The sequence below is a fragment of the Sciurus carolinensis genome, chromosome 7 (genome assembly GCF_902686445.1).
Source record: "Sciurus carolinensis chromosome 7, mSciCar1.2, whole genome shotgun sequence".
NCBI classification, from domain to species: domain Eukaryota; kingdom Metazoa; phylum Chordata; class Mammalia; order Rodentia; family Sciuridae; genus Sciurus; species Sciurus carolinensis.
The window spans coordinates 151,176,510-151,194,540 of NC_062219.1; the positions used below are offsets into that span (position 1 = coordinate 151,176,510).

General features: G+C 48.9%; 1 long non-coding RNA gene across 1 annotated transcript in view; it reads left to right on the forward strand.

Moving 5' to 3' along the window:
* The window catches only part of LOC124988662 (uncharacterized), a 291,874-nt gene that overhangs the window by 85,927 nt on the left and 187,916 nt on the right, over positions 1-18,031 (forward strand). The window contains exon 3 of the long non-coding RNA XR_007109465.1: positions 1,390-1,433. This is a non-coding gene — a long non-coding RNA (uncharacterized LOC124988662). The remainder of the gene's footprint in view (positions 1-1,389; positions 1,434-18,031) is intronic.

Sequence of the window (18,031 nt, forward strand, 5' to 3'; positions counted from 1 at the left end):
AGCCATTTTATTTACTCAAGCTTATTTTCTCCATTTCCTAACATTAATTGTACTTAATGGGGGAGGTTGATGATGCTGAATTATTTGAAGCCTGGCGGGAGCTGAGCAGCTGTATCCCAGATCAGACCACTGATCTATCGAATAGGTTGTCTTGCCACCTGATTCACTGGACGAATGTGCTTCACCAATTATGAGCATCCCTACGTGGAGAGAAAGATGACCTTGAGCCCCAGAGAGTTGCTTTATGCGACGCTACTGGGGCTGCTTCACTGCCGTGGCCAAATAGCAATGCAGTTTATTTCTAATCCTTACACAATTATTTCTCCTGAAAAAAAATGAGATAACTATTCTGTGAAATAGTTGAATCTTTCATGAATGGCCAAGAACTTTGTTTTTGGAACCAAGTACTTAAGAAATAAGTTCTTTGGAGTGTAGTCTCTAAAAATGTTAAAGGATAGCAAAACTTCCAACTTCCTTTCTTGTATCAAGACATAACCTGCTGTTATCAACTGTTTTTTTTTTTAATTTATAGGAGAATATTTAAGCAAAATACAAACTTTTAATTAAAAAGAGTAGGAATGTTACAAATTTTGTTGGATATTCTATTGGATAGTTATTTTGTAATGAAACACATTTGCACAAATGACCAGATTTTTTAAAAAGATAAGGCAAGGCTAGGCACAGAAATTGGATTGACTTGATGTGATCTTGTAGCTCTTCTCAAGGCCTGGAGTTGAAGTTCACCGTAGCTTTGTTGTGATGGCAGCTGCAGGGTACGTACGGCCCATGGGGTAGTGGGAACAGCCTCCTCTTTGGAGTCAGCTGCCTGGGGGTTTTCAGTTGCTGCTACTGCTCGTTCTGGGACCTCGGCAAGCTGTGGCACATCCTCAGTCAGTCTCTTGTCCGGAGCTTTCTGTTGCTATCCTTCCTAGCTCTACAGCACTGTGTTAAAGAGTAAGTGAAATAAGTTCTATAACTTAACTCTGAGTCTAGCACGCATACTCACGCTGGCTGGCTTTTCTTCTGATGACATCTCAAGTGTGGAGTCACTCTGGAGAATATATAAAACCCCTTCACTTTCCAGATCATGACGTCTGGGCCTAGAAGCCTTCACGACTTGCCGGCACTGCTTTAGAATAGGAGTGTCAGAGCTGGCCAGGAACCCCTGCCCCTCTGAAGGCTTCTAGCCTTGTCCAGGACTCGTTGCTCTGCAGCCAGTCCCTGGCCCTGCTCCAGAATGGTCAGGTGTACTGACAGTCAAGGGCAGAGTTTGACAAACCTCCCTGAGCTGGTTTCCGAGTCGACAGACCTGTGTTCCGCAAGCTCCCCATGCTGTGCTCTCCTTCCCTTGAGCCTTCCTTGTTTGACTCGGTTTCCTTTCTCTCCTAGCACCCCAGTGACAGTGGACGATCCAACACATCCAGCATATCCAGGTAAGAGGCGTTGTGGATGGATGGGGATTTCCGGACGGAAGGTCGCTCTGATTCCCTGGCTGGCTCTTCCCTGGGCTGCCCGTGTTCCTGATGGATTCCTCCAGTTCTCCTTTGTGCATTTACTTTTTTTTTTTTTTTTTTTTTTGCATTTACTTATCTATGCTGCTTTTCTGTCCTGTTTCTGGTTTTGTCTTTATGCATTCATACCTACACATTGTGTTGACATAAAACCTGCATGGAATGTTAAGTCCCAACCTCGGGATGAGGGTTACCTCGGAGGGGGCTGAGTCCTGCCCGGGTCAGTCCTCTCTGCAGTGTTTTCAACTGTTTTTCCAATGTGTATTTCTTAAAGGTAAGGACACTCTTTAAAAAAAAAAAATCAATATGTTTTCTCATTTTAAACAGTGGTTCAGAGTGGGTCCTTCGTATCACACGGAGGGTGCTCAGTTGTCCAGTTGTAACTACAGAGGTCCTAAAGCCAGTTCCTGTTGGTATTTCCAGTGTCTGGCAGTGCCAGAAGTTGTACCCAGATGAGTTGTTTTCAAAACAGGGTTCTGAGACCCCCCAGTGTGAACTCCCAGGAGAACTGCCAGAAAAATTAGACCCTAACCCAGGCTGGCTGATTCGGGGATCCTGGGATGGGGTGGGGCTCGCCTTCCAGGTGGTTCTGACCACGCGGTGGAGGTCTGGAGGGTCTGGGAGGATTTGGTAGGGAAACTAGCGTCTCTTTGCTCACATACTTCTAAAGCTGTGGTTCTCAACTGCTGGCTGGACATTGGAGTCACCTGAGGGATTTTGACAGCCACGGTGCCCTCCCTTGACCCTAGGTGATTCTGGCTTACATCCGACGGGTGGGTGGGTGGAGGGGGTCTCCACACCTTAGGGTTTAAAGCCTCGTTGATGGCAGTCCTACTTTGGAGCCACTGGTGGGGCCTCGCCTTGGGTTTGTGGTTCAGTTGGAATGTGAACATATTGAGATGTGAACATATTCCATGAGCGGGCACTCTTGGGGGGCCGACCCTTTTCCAATAAGTAAGAGTCTTCCTTCTTCACCCACTGGCAACGTGACTTGGGGCAGTTTTTCTGCCTTCGCTAGCTGCTTGTGTGTTTGCTGTTTGATTTGCTCTGGGGCGACCCTTTCTGCCACTTGTCTGCCCAGTGGGTGTCTAGGGGAGGAGTTTGGCTAGGCGTGCCTGTAGGTGTCTTGGGCAGAAAGCGTGTGCATTTCTGTAGCCTGCAAACGACACCGCTCCCTGGCTTGCTGTCCTCCTCTTTCCTGAAAGAGGATACGGCTCCAGGAAAGGAAGTCGGGGAGACTGATACTGCATTTCACAGTGCGAGGCGTTTTTAATTTTTCTAGGACTGTGGACGGGGCCTGAGCCGTCCTTGCGGTCCTGAATTAAGAAAGGAAAGGTTGAGTGAGCAGTCTTCGTTGCTCGAGTGTTGAAATAGTCTGTGGAAAAAGGAAAGGGAAGTGAGTTCCACTGATGTTCTTGGCAGGGCTTTTCACCTTTGCCCCCCAAGTTTCTGGCCAGCGGGATTAGAACTTGTCTCGTGGGATCTGCTGGCCCCGGCTTCCCAAGACGCCTCTGCCTGCTCAGCTGGCGAGCAGGGGCTGGTTTGCTGTCCCTCACATGTGCTATCCAAAAATCACAGCGCTCATTAGAAACAAACAGCATGAATTTGGTTGGTCACATTTGGAGGACTGGCCAGATGTAAATCTAAGTCGCACTTGGGAGGTTTCGTGTGCCTCACTGAAAAACAAATAGAACTCTAGCCTTGAGGAAAAACAGATTTAAAAAAAAAAAAAAAAAAAAGAAATACCTTACTGGAAAACAAAATTTATTTTTCCAATAAAAAATATGGGGTGGAGGTGTTTTCTTTGACGCCAGTGCTTATTTTCTTTCTTGCCCTTCTCTCCTTGCTGAGGGCAGATGGGGTGGAAATGAAGACCCGATTTCATTTGCCAAGATGAGAAAAAAATCTAATCAATTCATAAATTTACTTATTCTTAATTGATAGCAGACGTTTACAACCTGATTGGTCAGTCGGCTGTTTCCTTTTAGGATAAGAAACCTGCATTTACGGGTTTCCCAGCTGGTTTTGTGGAGTCTTCACTGGACGGCAGGTTGTTGGAGGGGTGCTGGGCCCGAAGCTCTGATTCCTAGGCCTTTCCACAACTCTTTCTAAGAGAAAATGAAAGAGCTGTTTTTTTGTGTGTGATTACAATTTATGATTTATGTGATTAGAAAATTTCTGTTTTCTGGTGATATGTAAATTTGCTCCCAGCAATACCAAATATTCATATACCACCTGTTTCTAATTCCAGTGAAAACTGTAATCAGAATGAATAAAAATTACCTTACCTGATAAGAATCAGGAAAATAATTCAAATCGATTGAAGCTTTCTGTTTATCCTTCCAGATCATACTAAATCAGGAGAGGCCCTAAAAGCCCAGGGGTGGGCTCCACCAAGTAGAGACTGTTTGCTGTGGACAGCTGAGCTAGAGAAGTGACTCCCCAAGAGCTGCTTGGATCGTGCTGGGCTCTGGCATTCCCAGAGTTCGACCATTAGAGATCGTGCTACCTTCTGATGTGTGTGTGCTTTCTTACTTAAAAAAAAAATGGCATTTTGAAACCTGCCATCCTAAAAATACCAGGACAGAACTTTCCTTGGTCCTGTGAATCTTGCTGCCTTCTCCTCAATAATGAGGTAGACAATCTGTGATCCTACCATTTTCCAGGTGCAATGATCATTTACCTGATGATCATTTATTTAGTGTTGCAAAAGAAATTAGTGATCCGCTATGGCAGCAGGGTGGCCCTCAGGATTCGCCTGTGCCGTCCTCCGGCCTGCAGTAGGAGGGATGTGGTGCTGATGGAAAACATTTTACCCATCTTCACTCCTGAAGAACTGCCCTTCCCTTGTGAGCTCTGCAGTGGCAAGGTGCTATAAAATGTCAATAAAAAATTGACTACAGGGAAGGCAAAGAGAAAGAAGAAATGTGTGTGCCAGGAACACATGGCTCTGTCCATATTCCCATCGTGTCTGCGAGACCCAAGAAATGGGTGTTGAAGCGGGGGAGCCAGGCTGCCCCTTCCTTCCTGTGACCTAATTAAATATATTTTCACTTAAAAAAGATAACAGTGTTAGATCTTAATGGGATTAGCCTAACTGGAATTCATCAGGCTCTGCTTCCACGGTAAAGATTATGAATGGCCGAGTTCCCGTCTGACATTGTGGTGTCTGGTGATGTCGTCTCTGCTGCGTCCCGTTCCTGTTCTGCTCTGCTGAAGGTCCAGATGAACACACGAAGCTCCGGGTTCCCTGCGGGGGCGCGGAGTCCAGCCTCAGTGGCGTGTGGGTCGTTTTTCCCTTTAATTTTCCAGGCGGTGGGTGCCTGCACTGCGTTTTCTTGTACTGGAGTGAGGCAGAGGGGAGATCTCCTCCTCCATCAGGGCAGGTCACTACCTGGCTCTTGAGGATTTTTCTTGCTTGGAATTATTCAGATGAACTTTCTCCGGCCCAAGGTCACTGATGACGGCCTGCTCCTCCTCTCCCTTTGTACGAGTTGCAGGCGCTCCCTGATCTTCTGTGTTGGGTTAAAGTACACATGATGTAGAGCTCACTGTTCTAAACGCGTATTCACCGGCCTCACGCTCGCCTGGTGCCGAGCACCATCGCCTGGTCTTCCCAAGCTGAAACTGCACCCGTCAAACGCAGGCTCGGTGGTTCCTGCCTCTGGCCAGCCGCTGGCAGCCACTGTGCTGCTTTCTATGTGGAAAGGTGCCGTTCTGGGCACCTCTCAGAGGTGGAATCACATAGTATTGGCCTTTGGCACCTGGCTGATTTCGCTCAGTGTGATGTTCCCAAGTTATCCATGTCGAAGCCTATGCGGGGACTCCCTGCCTAAGGCTGCGTAATATTCCATTATGTGTACAAACCACACTGCATTCATCCACACATGCCACTTGGGTGGCTCCCATCTTTTAGCTAATGTGAACATGGGTGCTTAAGTCTGAGTCCCTCCGTAGTATTTTGGGCATTGTTTATCCAGGAAAAATGTTTGTTTGTATGCTACCACTCCTTGATGATGACTTAGTGACTTAAAATACCATGTTTATAACGAAGCTTTTTAGGAAGCCTGATTTTAATGACTATCATGTGACTAGGTCTTGTCACCCTCTTCCTTTGGGAAATATGCATTGGGATAAGTGTGTTTTAAAAAATCTGATTTATAAAGATATGTGCTTAGGAATTCTTGTTAGAAATGTTGCTGCATGACGCTCAGTAATCGGCATCCTCTGGTGGACCCAGATCCTCCGTATAAGAACTCTAGGACTTGGGGCGCAGGCCCCAGGCTTATCTCTTGGAGAGGAGAGAACCTGCCCACGCTGCGCAGTCAGTGCCCCACCTCCGCCTCCCGTCACCCCGTTCCTGGTGTTTACAGGGTTTTTTCTAGGTTCTGGAACAAGCGTGAGGCTCTGATTCTTTCAGAGCTAAGCCTAACTAGCAAGAGCTCCTTCTTGTAGCTACATCTGTTTATGGAGCGTGTACTCTGTGTTGGAGATACGTGTTCCTCCTGCCTCTTACCCAGTGCTTGGTGCATGTTGAATACGGTGCTAAGCTCTTCTGTGTGAGGCTTATTTAACCCAGCATCTCCTTGTATTGGATGCCTGCGTAACTTCATTTTACAAATGAGGAAAATGAGATGCACAGAAGCTAGTTTGTCCGAGGACCCGGGAGTTTGGCGGACCTGGGGCCTGTGCCCAGGCATCCGACCTCGGGTCACACACCTTTGCTGTGTCTGGCTGATGTGGTGTTTTGCTGTTGATCTCATGGACACGAGAATGGGCACCGTTTCCTGGAGCCCTCGTTAGTTTTGATGGAAATAGCAGAGCTTTTAGTCTTCAGTTCTGTGCATCTGCCTGGGAACCCATGCTGTACCAAATGGTCATGAGGTAGTTCAAAAGTTCAGCGTCGCGGGACTGAGGTTTCTTCTGAACATGGTGCCCTTTATTTCACCTTTCAAGGTAAACACATTTCATAGAAAAGGCAATTTAAAAAGCCATGCTTAGGTCATTTAAAAAATAATATATTTTTATAAAAGGTATTACTTCCTTATGAATTTGTGTTTCACAAATGTGAAAGAGTTTACTAGAAGCACTAGAATCAGTCACACTTAGAAATTTGGTATTAAGGTGTTTGTAAGGGATATCTGCCTATGCCCGCTTATAACAGGTTGTCTTATTAAAATCTGCTAAAATTCCTTTTTGTTTTATTTCACCTCACCGAGGAGTAGTTGACACATGGAAGTCGTGTATACTCAAGCTGTACAGCATGAGGCTTTGCGGCGTTGAGGGGTAACGGTCACCAGGGTCGGATAGATGAACACGTCCTCACCACCCAGTCACCAGTCTGGAGGTGAGGACACCGAATAGGCCTGCTGTCTTAGAGTTCAGGTCACAGCACATCTCGTGACTGCCACCGTGCTGTCATTAGATGCCCAGAAGTCATTCCTTTGCAGGTGGAAGTCTGTATCTATCCGCCACCGTGTCTGCATCTGCCCTCACCGTCACCGCCAGCCTCCTGTGAGTTTGACTTTTTAGAGGCCACAGCACTTGAGGTCACACAGCGTGTTTCTGTCTCTGGTTTATTTCCCCTAGAGCCCTGGCTTCCAGGTTGGTGTGTGGGCTTTCCTTCACTAATGCTGAAGGTATTCCATCACGTGCTCTTAATTCACCCACGGGAGCCTTGGATTGTCCCTATCTTGGCGTAAGGGGCGGGGGTGCAGAAATCTTCCTGCAGTAGGGGTTTTCCCCTGGATGTACACCAGAGGTGTGATTGCTGGGTTTGCGCTCGTTCTAATTTGGGCTTCTGGAGGACCCTGCAGTGTTTTCTAACGGTCCTGTAAGGTTCTCTTCCTCTGCACGCTCCTCTCCAACACCAGTGCTTACTCTGAAAACCGCCATCCTGACGGGGGTAGGGAGATCTACTGTACTTTGACCTCCTCTCCAACACCAGTGCTTACTCTGAAAACCGCCATCCTGACGGGTGTAGGGAGATCTACTGTACTTTGACCTCCTCTCCAACACCAGTGCTTACTATGAAAACCGCCATCCTGACGGGGGTAGGGAGATCTACTGTACTTTGTCCTCCCTGATGACTGATGTTGTCAATACCTTTTTATGTACTTGTCGATCATTTGTATCTTTTCTTTGGAAAAGTACCTATTCAGGTGCTTTGCTGTATTTTTTTCCTGTTGTATGAGTTCCTTATGTCTTTTGGATATTAGCCACTTATCAAATAGATGGCTTACAAATCTTTCTCCACTTCTGTGGGTTGTCTTTTCATTTTGTTAATCATTTCCTCTGCTGTGCTGAAGTTTTTTAGTTTGATGTAGTTCCACTTATTTTCTTTTGTTGTTTGTTTTGATTTCATATTTTAAAAGATCATGGCCAAGATCAAAGCCAAGAGATCTTTCCAAGTTTCTTCCAGGGGTTTTACATTTTCTAGTCTCACATTTCAGTCTTTTTTCCATTTTGATTTGGTTTTCGTGATTCTACAGTCCAGTCTCATTCCTTGGCACGTGGATACCCAGGTTCCCCACCGTTCATTGATGAGACCATCCTCACGCACGGATCTTGGCCCGTTTGAGGTTACTGACCATCCATCCATGGGTTTGTTTCTGGACTGTATTCTGTTCCATTGTTCTGTGCCTGTTTTTGTGCTAGAGACAGACTGTATTGATTAAAGGTTGAAATTGGAAAGAGGGCTTCTTAATTGAAGAAATTAGGCTTTCGAATGTTCACACAGCCACGTTTGTTTAAAAACATCTGAATATCATTATTAATATCTGCAGCAGGAAGGTGTGAGCCTTTTAATAAAATGTCTAAATTATTAACATTCATAATGAGATATAAAAGGTGTATTTTAGCCAAGGCAGCATTCACTGAGCAACAGTTCAGATTGACGGGCATGTTGCCAGGTGCTGGGGACTTAGATTTCCCAGAAATGGAGAATCTGCAGCAAGCTTACCTAGGCAGCCTTCTCCCTGTCTGCCGCAGACACAATCCTCACTGGAGAAGCCATGGCACTGTGGGGACCCGTGTGTGCGTGTGCGGGGGCTCAGTGCACACGGCCTTGGCTCTTACTGAAAGATAATTGAGCACATGTGGGCATTGCTGTTGCGGTCACATCCCCGTCCTTCAGAGAGTGGTGTGTAGCTCTGCCTAGCAGGATGTTTGCTTAGGGTGAGCCTGGCGGTTGAGGTGTCTGAGGAGCATTTGTATCACAGTGACAGACGGCGGAGCATTCTTTCCCCTGTTATGGATTGCTCGGGAATTGACTAGGATTCCCTGAGGAATCCATCCATGCCTCTCTCAAGACGAGCCAGTGACAGGGGAGGGCTGTGGGGCCGGGAGCTGCTTCCCACATGGCGTGGCCTCCTGTGAGGCAGCCCCATGGAGAATCTCTGGAACTGGGCGGGAGATGCTCAGTCCCATGAGGGCATCTTGGAATTCTCAAAGTAAGAAAGGAAGAAGGGGAAGGAAGGAAGGGCCATGGGAAGATTGGCTCTCAGGCTCCTCAGGAGCTTCTGTGACATAGAACCAGGATGAATTAGCGCAATTGGTGTCAGATCAGGATGGAATAGAGCTCCCAGCTCTGCAGCCTCGGGGAGACCTGTTGGAGTTTCTTTTTTTAACCTTCCAGATGATTCTTCAGTACAGCCGGAATGAAGAGCGAGCACCTCGACCAAAAGATACCACGCCACGAGCGTAAATAATCAACAACACAGAAGCCCCACGTGGTGGCTGGGCCCTGCGTCTCCTGGCGAGGCCTTTGCCTCTTCCCTTGGTGATAGTTTCTTTTCCTCGGATCCCGAAATCCACTGAGCGGATATCCCGGGGATGCCAGTCCCACCTGACTCTTTGCTAGCCGGGGACCCTGCTGCTCTGCCACCTCCAGTGTGAGGGGCGGAGGTTCCAGGCCGGGGCCTCTGGCTTGAGCAGGGACGTGCGTGATGATCTGTGGCACATCGTGTTTAAATCTTAATGATTTATCTCTGTCACAGAAGTGAAATAACTGTCGGGTGGACAGAAACCCTCTAAGAAATCCGTGTGTTTCACGTTTACAACGAAAAAGTCATTCCCTCTCTTTGCCTCTCAAAAACCCTAATTTGGAAGTCACTCATTTCCTATGGAAACCGGAAGCTGCCTTCTCCCTGTGAGGAGGCGCCGTCATGAGGTTCCTGTAGGTGAAGGCCTAGCCACCATGTAGTGGCCGCCCCTCCAGGAAGCCCTGCAAAAGGCAGCGCCCTGTGTTCTTTTCTCAGAGGCTGGTTTCTCCTCCATGTCCAGCACAATGTCACCCATGTGTCCAGGGCATCCCAAGAGCTTTTGCAAGTGACATCTGCAGAGGAAACAGATGGGTTGGGTGCGTGGAGTCTAATTCAGGGATGGCCTGATGGGCCTCTGCAGAGGCACTGAGTTCCAAAGTCCTCACTGGCCTTTGTTGTCCTTCGAGGATGAGTGGATGTCCATCTGATCATGGGAGCCGGGTGTGCGTGGCCCCGCCTGGCCCTGATCTCCACAGTGCCTGGGGACCGGCCACAGTCTGGGTTCAGGGAGGCTTGGCGGAAGCGTCCTCAGTGGGGCTCGGTGACTGGTGAGCACCCTTCAGGAAGGGAGGTGCTGCCAGCTTCGCTGGTATTCTGTCTTATCTGGAGTTTTGTCCTTAATTTTCTATTTCAGTTGAGAGTAATCCCCTTTCATGCTAGTAGCCATAATCACATTATAGGGGATTTAGAATTTGTCATTTCCCAGCAGTATTCTAACAGTGTAAGCATTTTTAAAAAATTTAATGTAGGATAGTTCTCTTATTTTATTTTTTAAAACACTGTGAGAGGTCATGGGCCAGCATGAAGATTTCCTAATTTTGAGAACTGAGGGTGAGCTCTGGTCCAGGAGGGAGGTCGAAGGGTGACCACTGGAGCCCTGGACTCTGGCATGGTGGCAGTGTTGGTCGGGAGGCCCAGGAGGAGTCCTTGCCACGGCCTGACAGGGGCGTCTGAGCATCTGGCTTTGGGTAACGTGGGATCTAGTAAGGTATCCTTTTCTTCCTCTCCTCTACCTCCTCCAGTCACGTTTGGTTTTGCGTCTTCTGAAATTTACTCTAGAGACAGCTGCTCTTAAAGGCGCCACACTGTGCTGCCCGAGAGGACAGGCCCAGAGGTGCAGATCAGCTGACCATTGGTAGATGCCCGTTTTCAACTTCTTTCCTGAAGGAAGACCGGCGGGGGTTGGGGGGGGGGACATGCAGCTCTGCTTTTTTTTTTTTTTTTTATCCGCCACCAAACATAAAACTACGTTTGGACAGAGTAAACCTATAGGTGCTGTGAGCCAGGCCAGCCACAGACCAGGGTGCTCAAGGACTGTGTGCCTCGGGTCCTTGAATAATCGTGCTCAGCTTGGTATTTCTCTCTCTCCTCTTCCCTTCCATCTTTCCCTTGCAGAGTATTTTGAGTGGTGTCGTGTTCATGGAAGGAAGGTTCTATCTCCTGGGCTTGGGGCATGTACTTCACTAGGTCTTTCTTCATTCAGTACCAGATATGGAGAGGCTCCCTGCCTGTCGGTAATATGTGATATTGCTCAACTGATGACTTGTATGACTGCTGCATATTGGATTTATAGATACTGCAGATAGTGTGGACAAAACTGTCATCAGATAGGCAGAGGGTGCCATTATATTGTTTTTTATTTATTTTTGGCCCTGGGAATTGAACCCAGGGGCACTTAACCACTGAGGTAAGCCCCAGCCATTTTTATATTTTCTTTAGAGACAGGGTCTTGCTAAGTTGCTTAGGGCCTCACTAAGTTGCTGAGACTGGCCTTGACCTTGCAATCCTCCTGTCTCAGCCTCCTGAGTTGCTGGGATTACAGGCCTGCACCATCGCACCTGGCTAGGGAGCCAGTATTTTTAAGTAGCAAGAATATTATCTTCAAGTGGAGGTGTCTGAGCGAGATCAAGACTGTTCCAGGCATGCCCTTAATTTTTAGGAAAAATGAACCAGAAACACTAATCATATTTGTGTATCTGAGCTATGGTAACAGCTTTGTTACTATAATGAAATACTTGAGATAATTATAAAATGCAAGTATTTATGTTGGCTCAGTTTTCAGAGGGTCCAGTTCATGACTGGATGGACCCACTGCCTTTAGGCCTTTGGGGGGGGGTGCTGGACGGCAGTGGCGGGGGGTACGCGGCTGAACCCTGCTCACCTATGGTAGCAACAGCAGGGAAGAGGCCAGGGTCCCACAGTGCCCTTCAGGACACACCCCCAGTGACCTAGTGACTTCCCACAAGGCCGTGCTCCTCATGGTCCACAGCACTCCCAGTAGTGCCACCCTGGGCACCAAGCCTTTAGCACATGGGCTTTCGGGCAACATTTGGCTTCTAAACCATGGATGGGTGATGCTGGAGATTCCAAGGGGTCATTTCACAGGGCTTGTCACCTCCAGGTCATGTGATTCTAACTCATAGAAAGATCTGGAACACAGGGCGCTCATCTCTCTGGAAGCTTATGTTTTATTATGTATTTTCTACTTTCAGGGTTAATTTCTCCTGGAGGTTCTAGGGACTCCTCGAGGTGAGAGTTTTAGATGTAGTTTCTTTGCAGACAGACCACGAACAGAGTTCAAATTAAGTTCGTAAAAATTCTTGCCTGGTTGCAAATAATTACATACAGGGTCATGATGGAGGTGAGAGGACCCTGAGTGGCCCAGGGCAGGCCGGGGAGCAGAAGAATCCAGAAGAATTCAGATGGGCCTCCAAGGCAGTTATTCTAGGTGCCTTCCCGGTTTCCCACAGTTTGCCTGAATTCTAGCATCAAAACTGAAGCGGTTACTTGGTGTTCTTCTTGGAGTGGTCAGTTTGATGGACAGGCCTGTGCTCAGCTGTGAATCTCCTTTCTCGGCCTGAGACTGGGAAATTCAAGGCCACAGAGATGGGGTCTCCAGCCCTTACTTGATTCTTTCCTGCCTGTCTTCCTTTTATGCTTAAATAGTCCTGGAAATAGAGAAGGAAAAGTCAGAAGAAAGAAAATTGGATTTCCCTGGGAATTGGGAGTTGGCATCAGTGATTCTTATTTTCTTTTTAATTTGAAGAGTAAACAGAGGGTCGTGTATGGGAGCTGTAAACAAACAAAGGAAACCACCCAGTGTGAGCTCGGTTGCAGCAGATGCAGCAGTGTGGCGTCTGTTTGGGACTAGATGCCTTCTAGAAACATCTCAGTGCCTGTGATGTACCAAGTCATATTTCCATTTTAAAACCCCCAGTGGATGACATGTTACAGCATTGGTCTTAAATGAATGCAGCCTAAACCTGGATTTTTTTTTTTTTTAAATAGTGAACCAAACTGACATTACATAAATTTTTCTTTGGTTATTGTTGGGTCATTCGAGAAAGTCTGAGGCTTTTTTAAAAGAAAAATTCATGCATATGCACACCCTGGGTTTTATGGTTAGACGACCGTCCCACAGTAACTCTAATTAAGACCAGGACATTGAGAAGAATCAGTTTCCCAAGATGAACTACGAAACTCTGAAGAAGTTAAAAAAGAAAGAAAGGCCAGCTGGGGACTTGAGGGGGTGGAGCCCACGCTCCGGGCAGCAGGGTCCTGCGGCTGGGTCAGCGCTGCACCTTGTACTTTTTCTCTCCACTTGGACAGAAATGGAGGTGTTGGGCCTGTGATCTGGTTTCTGCCCAAAGCCAAGTTCGCGCTAGGCAGAGTTACTGTTCCGCACACACTTGTCCTTATTTTCCCTCTTCTCTGCCTTCCCACTAGAAGGGAAAAAAGGATCAGAGGTGGTGTTCGGGCGGGGCCCTCTTTGATTGCAAGGCCCCAGGGTGTTCTAGGTTAACAACTGGCGCTCTTGCTCGGCTGTGTGCCTGTGTGTGTGTGTGTGTGTGTGTGTGTGTGTGTGTGTTGGGGGGTGTGCTGCAGCTGCTCTCTCATTCCTTCTTCCTTCTCCTCCTCCCTGCCTCCTTTCCCACTGCAGAAGAGAACACAGAGGCCTGTTTGCTGAGGACAGGCAGCTTTGGGGAGCCCAGGGTCTATGGACAGCAGCTGTGTCTTTTTGTGGAGAGAGGGTTCCAGAACATTCTAGAAAGGTGTGGGATGAAAAGCGGGCACCTTTTAGTTGGCCCTGAAGTGGTGCCACCCCATGTGCCTCTGGGCCAGGACACGCTAGGGTGGAGGGTGGATGGGGAGGAGGAGAAACCCTCTTGGGAGCCATTGGAGCAGAGACCAGCGTCCAAGGAAAGAGAGACAACCTCTGGCTCCTGGGTGGGTTAGAAAAGGCCGCGTTCAGCTGCGTGGGAGCGTGGGGAGCCAGGGAGCCCATGATGAGCCCCAGAGGGACGGAGGAGTGGGCCGCCTCCCCTGCTCTCTGCTGGGGATGTGAAGACGCAGTGTGGGGGTGGGAGGCTTTCTGCTGGAGTTTATTGAAAAAACAGCTGCCCTCCTGCCTCCCCGCCCTCCCTGCGGCCGCCCTCTGCGCGGGACAGGCGATGCCGTCAGCTTTGGCAGGGGTGAAGCCTGCTGAGACTTTCTGAAACAGCAACTTTTTTTTTCTTTTTTGGCATGGAGCTGTTAGTTTAAAGCTGGGCAAAAAGGGATAAATAAAATTTGATACAGTCATTCTAGAAAGGATTCCTATGGGTCCAGAAAAGGGTCAGAGTTCAGTGGTTTGAACCCAGAGGAGACCCGTGAGAAGAGGAGGTCCGGGGCCAGTCCTCCACCCTGGCAGACGCTGGCCGGGGCCGGAGCGTGACCGCTGTCTTCCGTTGCTGTCGTAACCTCTTGAACAGAACACGCCATTTGAAAGGACAGTCGGTCCCGCTCCGTGGACAAGTTTACCACCCAGTTTCTGACCAAGAGCGCTTGGGGGCCGGGCGGCGCGGGGAGGAGCGCAGGCCTTGGCGCCCCGGCCCAGGTGGTCACAGAGCCCAGCTCGGGCTCCTCGGAACCCCAGACACGCAGCGGCGGCTGTTGGCCCTGTGAACTTTTGCAGCCAGGGTTTCAAGAGGCTGATTCTTCTTGGAAGTCTGTTTGCAGAGCGGTTCTTTCCTGGCGGCGGCCCCATCCTCCCTAGGAGGCCGAGTTTCACTCAGTGGGAGCGCCTGTGCCAACCGGGGCCTTGACCTCGAGGCCCCTGGGCTGCCAGCTGGGCTTGACCCTGCGGCCTGGAGCGTGTGGGGCCGAGCAGACCCAGGAGGGAGCAGGGTCCTCTCGAGCTCTGCAGGCTCCAGGTGGGTGCCAGACTCCAGACCTGGAGCCCAGGAAGAGCAGCAAAGGGCGTGTTAGAGAGAGAGAGAGAGAGAGCGCGCGATTGATTCTCCTGCCCGCCCTCCCTCCTCGTAAACCCGTCCTGGCCGCCTGCCTCCCTCCAGCTTTCCCGTGAACTCCTGGACCCAGCCTCACCCGCTCCTCTGCACTCTGTTAAAGCTGAACTGGATTTCTCCTTCCCTTAAGACGTGAGAATGTATTTTTCAGGGAAAATTATGAGAAGCGAATTAAGGGCTCTGTAGTTCAGGAATGACAGAGGCCGCGGGCTGTGTTGACGAGTCCCTCTTTCCTCCTCCCTCCCTCGCAGCTGTTTCTCTCTCTTCTTGGCCTCCCACTCGTCTTTGCTTCCACGGTGGAGCTGCTCAGCGGAGCGCGCTTAGCTGGGTTTGGGAAAGTCCACGGACCTGGTGCAACCGAGGACCCCGGAAGCTGTGGAATCAAAATGGCCAAAGTTGCCATCACTCGTTATTTGGTCGTTTGTTATAAGAGTTACTTCAGTGATGGAGATTAGAGAAACTTCATATTGCACATTCCTATTTTGGAAAGCACATTTTGTGTACCTCAAAATATATACTTATTTTTATCTTCTTGGTAGACACATGGAATCTATGTGCAGAGAGCTCTTTAAATGGGAGAGGAAAAGAAATCCCTAATGTCCACCCACAGAGAGATAATTATGTGAGTGAAAGTGTGTGAGAGACATTAAACATCGAAGCTATTTACGCAGTGCTTTAAATTCACAATTTAATTTACACTGGAATATGTAAAAGGAGATCCAAAGACTGCATGTGCAATCATATCTGTGCAAAAAACAGTTGAAACTGTACCAGGGAGTAAGCACTAGTGGAATGTGGATTATGAACATTTAAAAGTGTTTCCTTGCCAGGTGAGGTGGCTCATGCCTGGAATCTCCGTGACACAGGAGGCCGAGGCAGGAGGATTGCAAGTTCAAGGCCAGCCTCAGCAACTTTGTGAAGCCCTGTCTCAACAAGGCTGGGGATATGACTCAGGGGTTAAGAATCCCTGGGTTCAATCCCAGTATCCAAAAAAAGAAAAAGGAAAAAAAAAAAAAAAAAAAAGAAGGTATTTTCACTTTCTCTCCCCTCCATTTTCCCACAGTGATCAAGTAACCCTTTTAGAACATCCGACCTTTAGGAAAATACTTGAATGAATGAGAATGAGAAGGCCTTTTCTGTTTCTCTGCCATGGTTCAGATGAGTAAAGGAGTTCCAAAGGTTCAAGAGAGTTTTTATTTTTTAAGCTTATTGGTGTTTTGAGGGCGTCCACCTCAGGAAGAGGGCAGGTGTCCCTTGCTTAGAGTGGTCGCTGTGCTCCATCCACCGGTTTCTGAAGAAGCTGCTGGCTCCTGGCCTCTGTGCTGGGGATTCTTTCTGGCCTCAAGGATACTCTCCCTGTTCCCACGGTGCTGCTGTTTCCGGCAGGACCCTCGCCCGGTCCCACTCTTGTCTTTGCTTCGCTGCGTCTCCTTCCCTCCGAGGAGGAGCCGTCCCCCGTTACTTCGCTGAGGATGACTTGGAGGGAGCAGCCAGTCACCATTAAAGTTAATAGTGCTTCTTAGGGACCCTGTTTGTGGCAATAAAATTTGCAGCTAGGCGTGAGCAATTTCGGTTTACAATACCGAGTTTTAATTGTTCAGAGACGTCTATAAAAACATAGTACGGCAAATTAAAATCGTTTATGGACTGCTGAGATTTTTCTTACCAAAAGAAGGTGCTCCCTGGAAGGCACTTCCCTCTTCAACAGTGACGCAGCGGTCGCTGGCTCAAGCGCCTGCAGCCTGAGACGGCCGGGCTGCGCTGGCCGGGTGTGAGGCGCTAGCTGCTTCCTCTCGCAGTTGAGGGGCCAAGAAGGGCATCACCCAGGTTGGTGACTGCAGCTGCTCCGGCTTGCCTGGCTCTGCCTCTTCATGTGCCACCTAAGGAAAGTGAAACGGGGATTCTGGGGAAGAATTCTCCCTCCTTCCCTCTTAATCCTGAAGGTGTATGTGCCCTTGTCATGGAAATCTCTCCTTCCCTTCTGTTTGCCCAGTTTCCAAATTTTAAAGGGAAAGAAGTCTCCGCGGTGTCTTGCTGTCTCTAATGATAACATGTGTGGCGTATGTAATGTTCTGGAAAGAGAAACCTTAACTTTTAGTAGGGTTACGTGTCGGTAAGACCCATCATTAGTTGAAAATATATTAAGTAAAAATGTATTCAGGGCCCTGGACTCATGGAACGTCACGGCTCAGCCACAGGGTACGCTGCAGTGTCTCCCTCCTGATCGCAAGGCCGCTGGGTTCTGTCCTCCTGCTGCTGCCCAGCATCACCACCGAGGATGCTGGTACCTGTCAAGGCCCAGGAAGCCATCCAAACGCTAGAACTGCAATCCAGTTCCTGCGGAATGCACTTTGCTTTCACATCATCTGCCGAAGGTCACGGGTTGAACCAGTGAGACGAAGGACCCTCGAGACTTGTCTCTTGCCCGTGAGTCTCACCTGATTTCTCCTCTTTCTGGGTACCACCTCCCTTTCCCCACTCCATTCCCAAATCCTTTGAAGGGCACATGTCGATAAGTATCTAGGGTTATTGTCTGCCTGTACTGCCTTTGATTTCCAGTAATGCTTTAGGAGGCTGAAACCCTCTAACGGTGGCCTCCCTAGCTAAGCTCTGACCTGTCAATTGCACCAGAGTCGTCTTCCTCAGTGGGTGATCAGTGAATGTTTGGGCCGAATCAAGACATTCTGGCTGGCATCTACAGTACTTTCTCCTAGAAGGGAATTGAAGATGCAAATTGTTAACCGGATAAGTTGCATAATTAACCTCCCCCCGAAACGAAACACAAGTAGCAGACTTGGAAGGTGAGGTCTGGAGAGACCTGGTTTGTGGCTTGTAAATGTGACACGCAGTTTCCACTTTGGAGTGTGCGTGGGTGTGATGCTACCTGTGGGCAATGTCCAAAGAGCAGGAGGCACTTGAAGACCAGCAAGGCGCTTCCTTGGTGGTCCCCAGTTCTCGGAAAGAAACACAGCCTAGAGAATCTGTGGCGAGTCCAGTGACCAGAGAGGTTGCTGGAGAGGATTGGGAAAGGGCTGCTCTGAAGCCCAGGTGCCAGGTTCTCGCTTGTCCTGTGAGTCGCTCGACCTTCTCTGCTTGAGTCACCTCGTCTCTGAAAGACACTTCATGGGACGTCGGCAGTTTGCTCTGAACGTGATCGGTGAGCCCTGCCTGAGTGCTCAGGGCCTGCAGGCTG